Below are 9,839 nucleotides of genomic sequence, written 5' to 3'. Positions count from 1 at the left end.
TGGGTATATAGCTATTGTGGGAATTAGATGTACAAATGGTAGGCAAACAAGCAGGATGTTGGTGCAAAAACAAAAGGGTTTATTAAAAACAAACCAGCAGGAACATAACAGTTCAGCAGAAGGCTTAACATCAGATGTTAAACTCAGAACAAACAAAAATGTGACTCCAGTTTAAAGTCCATACATGACCATGTAGTGGTGGTTGTTCCTGGTGCAGAGACGCCATTCTATCTCCGTCCTGATTCCCAGGGCAGTTTTGTGTGCTCCAGCTTGTAGAACAATATGGAAGAAATCGCAAACAACTCCTCAGGTTCACACAGGTACCAAGTTCAATTATCCAAAATACTTCTTGGTTCAACATTTTCTGTTTGTAGTTACGACCTCTAGTAGGTGGAGTAACCCTTTCAATTCCCTGTAACATCAAAGTAGAGTAGCTGCCTTCATGTTTTTGTGCACAATGCTGTGTGACCATGGAAATATTGCGTGAACAAACATGTGGAATGTCCGATAAATAATTGCGGGTCCTAACTTTTCATTTATTTGTGGTACAACCAACGTATTGCAATCTGCACTCCCTGCAGGAAAAAAGAGAAATAACATTAGGAGTGTTACAATTGATATAATGCTTTATCTTGTATTTCTTGCCAGTACAATAAGATTCAAAGTGAGAAAAATTCTCCCCCTCCCTCGCCAACATTTATGTGTTATTATGTGCCGCTACAAAGACAATCTTCTGTTTATTTGGGGGTCTAATGTAGCGGACATACCAGATTTTTCATTATTTTTAAAGGACAATCAATTGGGATTACATTTTACCCTTCAGCATGCATTGGATCAAATTTCCTTTTTGGATCTTACATTATTTGGTTACCCTAACACTACATCTATTATAACATCTACATACTGTAAGAACACAGCTACCAGCTCCATCCTATATCCAACCTCTTGCCATCCAACTTACCAGTGGGTGAGATGGTAAGGGCTCGCCGTAATTGTTCCACTATAGACATATTTAATAAGGAGGCACATGATATTGAGTCCCGGTTGGTTTGCAGAGGTTATCCTTTATGGAACATTAAAAAAGAAAAAAGTATAGCTACACTGAAAAATCATGAGGAAATCATCAGTTCAAATAAAAAAGGTAACCCTGAAAATGTGCTAAAAACAAAACCAGTCCTGTTCATCACACAATATAGCCAGAATTATAGGGATATTTGTAATCTAGTGCATAAATACATATACCACAAATAAATGAAAAGTTAGGGCCCGCAAACATTTTTCAGACATTCCACATGTTTGTTCACGCAATATTTCCATGGTCACCCAGCATTGTGCACAAAAACATGAAGGCAGCTACTTTACTTTGGTGTTACAGGGAATTGAAAGGGTTACTCCACCCACTAGAGGTGGCAACTACAAACAGAAAATTTTGGACCGAGAAGTCCTTTGGATAATTGAACTTGGTAACAGTTTTCCCAAAGGAATGAATAGAAGACAAGATGTTATATTGCATTATTAGTTACAAGTACCGTATTTTTCGCCCTATAGGACGCACCGGCGTATAAGACGCACCCAATTTATAGGTGCAAAATCTAAAAAAATAAAGATTTTGAACCCAATAGTGGTCTTCAACCTGCGGACCTCCAGATGTTGCAAACTACAACTCCCAGCATGCCCGGACAGCCGCTGGCTGTCCGGGCATGCTGGGAGTTGTAGTTTTGCAACATCTGGAGGTCCGCAGATTGAAGACCACTGCATAGGAGGTAATACTCACGTGTCCCCGCCGCTCCGGACTCGTCACCACTGCCCTGGATGTTGCTCCATCGCTGTCGCCGTGTCCCCGTCGCTCTGGAACGACTCTGCTGCCGGCCGGGTATCCTCGCTCTCCGTCACCGCCATCACGTCGTTACGCACGCCGACGCACGTGCGCGATGATGTGATGACGAGGAAGGAGAGCGCCGGCCATACAGGGGATCCCTGAACGGAGAAGACACCGAGGAGGCAGGTAAGGTCCCTCCTGGTGTCCTGTAAGCACATACCGGCTATTCAGTCGGGCTGTTCGGGACCGCCAAGGTGAAATCGTGGCGGTCCCGAACAGCCCGACTGAACAGCCGGGTTAGTGTCACTTTCCCTTCAGACGCGGCGGTCAGCTTTGATCGCCGCATCTGAAGGGTTAATACAGGGCATCACCGCGATCGGTGATGTCCTGTTTAGCCGCGGGTCCCGGCCGACTTTTTCCCCCCAGTTTTGGGGAAGAAAAAGTGTGTCTTATACGGCGAAAAATACGGTACATTCTTTTTTTTTTTTTTCTTCCCATGTCCATTTTGTGCTGCAATTGCATATATTTCTTATATGTATTTTATGTACATATACATTGCTCAGGACTTTTTCCATGTATATTTATTTACATGTTATTTGTTCTTTGGAAGATGTGACATAGTTTATTGTGCACATATTTGTCTTATGTCATTCTGGATAGTATATTTTTCTGATACTTATTTACATATGTTTATAATCTCTTCATGTGCAGGATGTACTACTTTTACTTATGTCACCTTTCCAATTGAACACAGTGTTACATAGCTATATACCCATGGGGTTATATGTTTTTTTCTTTTTTCTATTTGATGCTATTTTATGTATTTGTATTGTTACCAAGCTATGATGTAACTGGTCTCTGTGGGTGGTTACCCTGGATATGTGATCCTGGTTACCCTGGACATGTGAATTGTCCCAGGGTTTCCACCTATAACAGAACAGTTGATTTCTGATTTTAGTAGTATGAGTAAGGCTAGTTTACCTGGCTGATACGTATTACTGTTTTATCCTGTGTCGCTTGGTTCTTTAATAAAGAAGTACTGTCTGGCAGGTATGTACTAAAATCACTTTATGGTGGATAACCCCTTTAATAAACTGCGCCCCCCTTATTTTAGTTATAATACACACTGTCCTCTAATTTATTTATAATTTACTGTGTCTTTCTATTATAATACATTGTGCCACCTCGATTAGTTATACACTATGTGCATTTTATTATGCATGTGACTATTTTCATGCATACTTTCAAACTCAAAGCTTTATAAATTTCAATGCTTTTTGGTTTAAAGGGGTACTCTGGCGCTTAGACATCTTATCCCCTATCCAAAGGATAGGGGATAAGATGCCTGATCGCAGGGGTCCTGCCGCATGTTCGCTCTGGGTCTGATTACTGTCGATCACGGGGTCGGAGCATTGTGACGTCATTGTGATGTCACGCTCCGCCCCCCTCAATGCAAGCCTATAGGAGGGGTTTTAGGTTTGATGGCCATGCAAGGTAAGAGAAGTCTCCTCTGTAAGGAAAAATAACAGCATGTACATTGGGGACAATGAGCTGTTAGAGTCCGTCCTGGAGCTATCGAATGTTTTTTTCACTGCCATCACATCATTCAAAAGAGGATTTGAAATGTCAGCTAGTAAATACCTCAAAGGGAGCCAAAGCATGTCCTGTGGATGGTCACAATTGTGCTGCCGGCCACATACCTTCTTCAGTGGAAGCTATTGCTGTCCAGCTTTATTTGGTCCAAGAAAAAACCTTGACTCCCTTACAGCCTTATGCTTAGGCAGAAAAATCAAGGGGGCATAAGTCTAGAGGGTTCTGTGCTATTGTAAAGGGTTAACCATCTACAGAGGTGGACGGAGGGTAGTCTCAGGGACTAGCCTTCTGCAAGGCGATGACCTTGATAACATACAACAGTCTCCACTAAAAAAGGTATGTGGCCGGCAGCACTATCGGGACAATCCATAGGACATTAATAACCAAGAAATTATATATTTTTGCAGAAGATTTTTTCTACATACTGTATCCATGATAGATAAGGTAGCCAGCCTGTAACCAGTGAAGTGACAAGGTACACTGCAGGTCAAAAGCTTGTGCCGCAGGACCAAAGTATTAAGTACAGTGATCCCTCAACTTACAATGGCCTTGTCAGAACCTAAGGCTTCTTTCACACTACAAAATGACTCAGTTTTAAAGATCCGTTCGAAGTTCAATCTGAAAATCGGATGTAAAACGACAGTTACAAAATCCGTTACGGCTGTTAGAAAATCCCATTATAGTCTTTGGGATTTTTACATTATCCTTTTTAACCCGTTATAGCCCGTTATTAATAACGGCCGTTATTTTGTGACGGAAGATAGTAAAGAGATAGTGACGGAAGATAATAGAGAAATAGTGCATGCACTATGCCGTATAGGATTTTGTAATTGCCGTTTTACAGACGATTTTCAGACTAACTTCGAGCGGATCTTTAAAACAGAGTCATTTTGTAGTGTGAAAGGGGCCTAAAAAGTTCTGACAGCTTCTTTGTTGTTTTTTATTGCTGGATTACGCCCAGCTGTCTGGACTGGTCAGCTGACCTTGATTGCAGCACCTGTTCTGGCTCCGTATAAGCTGGCAATCTACTCCCAGTCAGTGCTTGCTATAGAGCTCAGTTTGTACTCTATCTAGCTGTCTTCTGAATTTGTTATATCTGGCTTTCTGAACCTTTGGCTCCTCTATCTGACTATTCTCTCTGGTATTAGAGACTTTGTACAGTCACATCTCCTGGCTTCAGACACGGTTAGTTGACATTGGACTTATTGTGGGAGTTTTTAGTCTTCCTTTGTTAGTTTGTCTGTTCCTACTGTCCCCGGACCTAGTTTGTGTCATTGTAGTTTATTATTTTGACAATTACGCCCCTCACGTATATAGGAAGGGACTGTCTTCGTGGTTACGGACCTGTCGTTTAAGGCAGGTACGTAAGTAGGCAGGGACAGGGGAGTGGGCGAGAATAGAGTGCACTCCTTCCCTGCCCATTCCTGACAGGCCTCAACATACTATATTTTCAACATACAAGGGTCTTTTCTGGACCATTGCTACTTGAAACCAGACTCAACATACAATGCTATTTACAGTCCAGATCTGTGAAAACGTGTCAATGGCTGGAAGAACTGACCACTGTAAGGACTTGCATTATCTGTATTAGTTATCTACTTATTTTTCTTTAATCCTCATTTTTTCTTATTCTTGGATGACATTTTGGGGCTTTAGAACCAATTACCAGGTTTCCATAGAGTTATGGTCTCAACATACATTGGTTTCACTATACAATGGTCATCCTGGAACCAATTAATATTGTATTTTGAGGGACCACTGTATCTCTGATTTAGAATTATTAACCCTAAAATTGGGCCTGTAAGTATTGATTATTCGTTGGAGTCCACGGAAGGACTGACTGCAGTTTGTAATAAAGACAAGGGGCCATTAATTCAAATTTGAATGCTAGGGGTCGAAAATAGGGAAAGAATGGCATAATAAAATTGTGCTTGGAAGTTGAAATTGGACAATACATGGTCCTTATGGTGCCATGCCACCCTATCAAACACCTTCTTAACATTGTTACCGAGAAGAATTAGAGGTGTTCTGGAGGACTTGAAATGTGAAGTGCACAAAGTGTATTATGTTTGTCTTCTCTCCCCTTCACAAACCATGTCTGATCTGAAAGGCTGAGGCCTGGGAGTAGTTTGCTCAGCTGTAAAAACAGGAGTTCGGCTCAAATCTTATATCAATATTAGGAAGGGATATAAAGAGGTAACAAAGGTGAGGTCTTTACCTTCTTTGGGAAGAATGGTTATATGTGCCTTCAGAGCCTGAGGGGGAAGTGGGTTGCCATGTAATCAAGGTAGTTATGTAGGGAAGAAGTAGTGGTGATTGTCTTTCCCATAATGGCAGATGGCTGGAAAGAGCAAAGAGCTTCTTTCTCCAATTTGGAGATTTGGGTAAAAATAAAAGCCATGACTATAGCACACTCTCCAGGAGCCATGGTGCCCTCCCCAGGGGTAAGCCCATGGGACCCCTGGTTTGCCCCATCCCCTGGAGAAAACCCAGACTGTGCCCCCCCCCAAGGCAGCCCATGTGGCCTGTGGTGCCCTCCCCCCAGAGTCAGTCAGTGGGGCCTGCCTGTCGCACTGTCCCCAGGAGTCATGTTGTGTTTGGCCAGGTGGTGCCCTCCCCGGAGACAACTCAAATGGCTTGAAGCACACTCCCTGAGTAAAGTCATGGGGAAGATGGCGCCCTCCCCCCTTCCCCCTGGAGTGAGCTCATGGTGCCCTTTGTACCCTCTCCAGTAGTCAGCCCATAGGATCTGTTCCCTGCTACAATACTGCTCCAGCACCAACTTCAGAAGCATCAACCTTAACAATAAAGGGCTTGGTCTGATCTGGTTGGACTAATATCGGAGCGGAGATGAAACACCCCTTGAGATGTTCAAAAGCTGCCTCCGCCTCTGTAGACCAGTTAACCAGATCTGCCCCTTTGCAAGTTAAATCAGTCAATGGTTTTGCGACGATGCCTTTAACCCCTTAAGGACTCAGGGTTTTTCAGTTTTTGAACTTTCGTTTTTTCCTCCTTACCTTTGAAAAATCATAACCCTTTCAATTTTCCACCTTAAAATCCATATTATGGCTTATTTTTTGCGTCACCAATTCTACTTTGCAGTGACATTAGTCATTTTACCCAAAAATTCACGTCGAAACGGAAAAACAAATCATTGTGCGACAAAATCGAAGAAAAAACGCCATTTTGTAACTTTTGGGGGCTTCCGTTTCTACACCGGTATGAGGGCTAATTTTTTGCGCCGTGATCTGAAGTTTTTATTGGTATGATTTTGTTTTGATCAGACTTTTTGATCACTTTTTATTCATTTTTTAATGGTATAAAAAGTGACCAAAAATATGCTTTTTTGGACTTTGGAATTTTTTTGCGCGTACGCCATTGACTGTGCGGTTTAATTAATGATATATTTTTATAGTTCGGACATTTACACACGTGGCGATACCACATATGTTTATTTTTTTTTTTTACACTTTTATTTTTTTATGGGAAAAGGGGGGTGATTCAAACTTTTATTAGGGAAGGGGTTAAATGACCTTTGTTAACACTTTTTTTTTACTTTTTTTTTTTGCAGTGTTATAGGGACCTATAACACTGCACACACTGATCTCTCATGCTGATCACTGGCGTGTATTAACACGCCTGTGATCAGTGTTATTGGCGCTTGACTGCTCCTGCCTTGATCTCAGGCACAGAGCAGTCATTCGCCGATCGGACACCGAGGAGGCAGGTAAGGGCCCTCCCGGTGTCCTGTAAGCTGTTCGGGATGCCGCGATTTCACCGCGGCAGTCCCAAACAGCCCGACTGACTTGCTGGGATCGGCAATGTGTGGTATTAGCCGCGGGTCCCGGCCGTTGATGAGCACCGGGACCGACGTGGTATCATGCGGGATCGCAGCGCGACCCCGCCTCATATCGCGGGAGCTGGCGCAGGACGTAAATATATGTCCTGCGTCGTTAAGGGGTTAAAGAAGAAGACCGCGTCTGAAACTGCCTTAACCTTCTCAGGATCCATTTTGAAATGTCCTGGAGTTAAGATATACCCTAAAAATTGTACCTCTTTGACACCAAAGACACATTTTTCTTGTTTAACGAATAATTTGTTTTGACGCAGTACCTGGAGGGCAGAACGTACATGATTTACATGAGATGACCAATCATGAGAAAAAATTTGAATGTAATCTAGATAAACCACTAGGAATTTTCCCAAAACTTCACCAAAAATATCGTGAACAAATTCTGAAAATTGCTGGTGCTTTTCTGAGGGGGGGGGGGGGGGGGGGGGGTCGGCGTTTAAATGCAGTTTTCCATCCGTCACCCTCTTTTATTCTGATTACGTTATAAGCCCCTTGAAGGTCAAGTTTAGAAAACCAACATGCTCCCTGTATTTGATTAAACAGATCTGGAATGAGAGGCAACAGGTACTGATTTTTAACAGTAATCTTGTTCAGACCCGATAATGAATCCACATCCTTAACCCTCTGTCCTTCTTTGTCACAAAGAAGAAACCAGCTCCCATAGGAGATACAGGAGGACGAATATGACCCTTTTGCAAACTTGACTGAATATAATTCTTCATAGCTCCCCTTTCAGGACCAGACAAATTATAAATTCATCCCTTAGGATACCCGGCATCAGGTACAAGTTCAGTAGCACAGTCATAATCTCGGTGTGGGGGCAAAGCAGAGGAGGCCTCCTCAGAAAAAACATCACAAAAATCTGAAATATATTCGGGTAAATTATGGGCCACACCGAGAGTTGCAACACAAGTGGAAATACATTTGTTAGTACAGTCATACCCCCACTTGATGAGTTCCCCGGAGGACCAATCAAAGACAGGATTATGTTTTCTTAACCAAGGAAAACCCAAAATCACATTTACTGACAAATTTTTCAAAATGAAAAATGTGATTTTTTTTAAAAAATGCGATGACCCACACCAATAATCCCACCTCTGGAGTAGAAGAATAAACACAACCCCCAGACAAAGGTGTCTAATCCACTCCAGCAATGGGGATAGGATTTTCCAACTATTTAAAGGGAAGATTCAAAGACTTAATGAAATTCAGATCAACAAAATTAGCAGCAGAACCTGAATCAACAAGTGCATTATCAGAAATAATTTTTTCAAGAAAAAATATTTGGACTGGTAACAAGAGTTTAGAAGACAATTTCGGAGATACCTGTGTGCCTAAATGATTTCCTCGATTATCATTTAGGTGCTGGTGTATCCCGGCTGCTGACGTTTGGAGCAATTCTGTATTCGATGTCCCATCTCTCCACAAAAGAAGCAAAAGTTGTCTTTCTTCCGGATAGATTTTCTCTCCTGGGACAATTTCCCTATCTGCATGGGTTCCTCAGAAAATATATGAGAGATAGGTAAAGAAGACAACATGGAGGAATGAGAATGAGAAACAGAAGAAGCGGACCGTTCACGTCTTCTCTCTCTTAAATGTCTGTCATGTTGTACCGCTAAAGTCATGGTCTGTTCTAAGGAGTCAGGTGATGGATAGCTTACAAGGATATCCTTAATAGCATCAGATAATCCTAGTCTGAACTGACACCTAATTGCTGGATCATTCCAACCAGATACTGTACACCATTTTCGAAAATCAGCACAGTACTCCTCAGCCGTTCTTTGTCCCTGCTTAAAGGGGTACTCCGGTGAAAAACTTTTTTTTTTTTTAAATCAACTGGTGCCAGAAAGTTAAACAGATTTGTAAATTACTTCCATTAAAAAATCTTAATTCTTCCTGTACTTATTAGCTGCTGAATACTACAGCGGAAATTCTTTTCTTTTTGAAACACGGAACTGTCTGCTGACATCACAAGCACAGTGCTCTCTGCTGACATCTCTGTCCATTTTATGAACTGTCCAGAACAGCATATGCTTGCTATGGGGATTTCTTTTTACCCTGGACAGTTCCTAAAAATGGACAGAGATGTCAGCAGAGAGCACTGTGCTCGTGATTCAGCAGACAGCTCTGTGTTTCAAACGGAAAAGAATTTCCACTGTAGTATTCAGCAGCTAATAAGTACAGGAAGGATTACGATTTTTTAATAGAAGTAATTTACAAATCTGCTTTACTTTCTGGCACCAGGTTCATGATAAAGAAGACCCTTAGCAGAAAATAAAGCATCCACAGAACTTAATTCAGGAGCAGAGGGAGGTAAAGTGAATACCCATTCCTGGGGATCCCCTTGCAGCAAAGACATGACAATTCCTACTCTCTGAACTTCTGTGCTAGCTGACTGGGGTCTTAGGTGGAAATACAGCTTACAATTCTCCCTAAACACAACAAATTTATTTAGATCACCAGAAAAGCGGTCAGGAAGATTTATTTTCGGTTCACTTGAAACAGCTGGGGGACAGACCATTGCCTGAACATTAGCTGATTCCTGAGCTTGAACCCTTTCGGCAAGAGACTGTA

The 9,839-nt window shown here is 42.1% G+C and overlaps 1 long non-coding RNA gene across 1 annotated transcript; it reads right to left on the bottom strand.

The window, feature by feature from the left end:
- On the bottom strand, positions 1 to 9,055 carry LOC130362426 (uncharacterized). The gene is made up of 3 exons (XR_008891415.1): positions 8,592 to 9,055; positions 962 to 1,063; positions 1 to 575 (listed from the first exon to the last, which is right to left on the bottom strand). It is a non-coding gene; the product is annotated as an uncharacterized LOC130362426 (long non-coding RNA).
- Positions 9,056 to 9,839: the final 784 nt, after the last annotated feature.

Source organism: Hyla sarda, chromosome 1, assembly GCF_029499605.1.
Source record: "Hyla sarda isolate aHylSar1 chromosome 1, aHylSar1.hap1, whole genome shotgun sequence".
Lineage (NCBI taxonomy): Eukaryota > Metazoa > Chordata > Amphibia > Anura > Hylidae > Hyla > Hyla sarda.
Note: the sequence above shows the minus strand (reverse complement) of the source record. Positions and strands in the feature narration are given on the sequence as shown.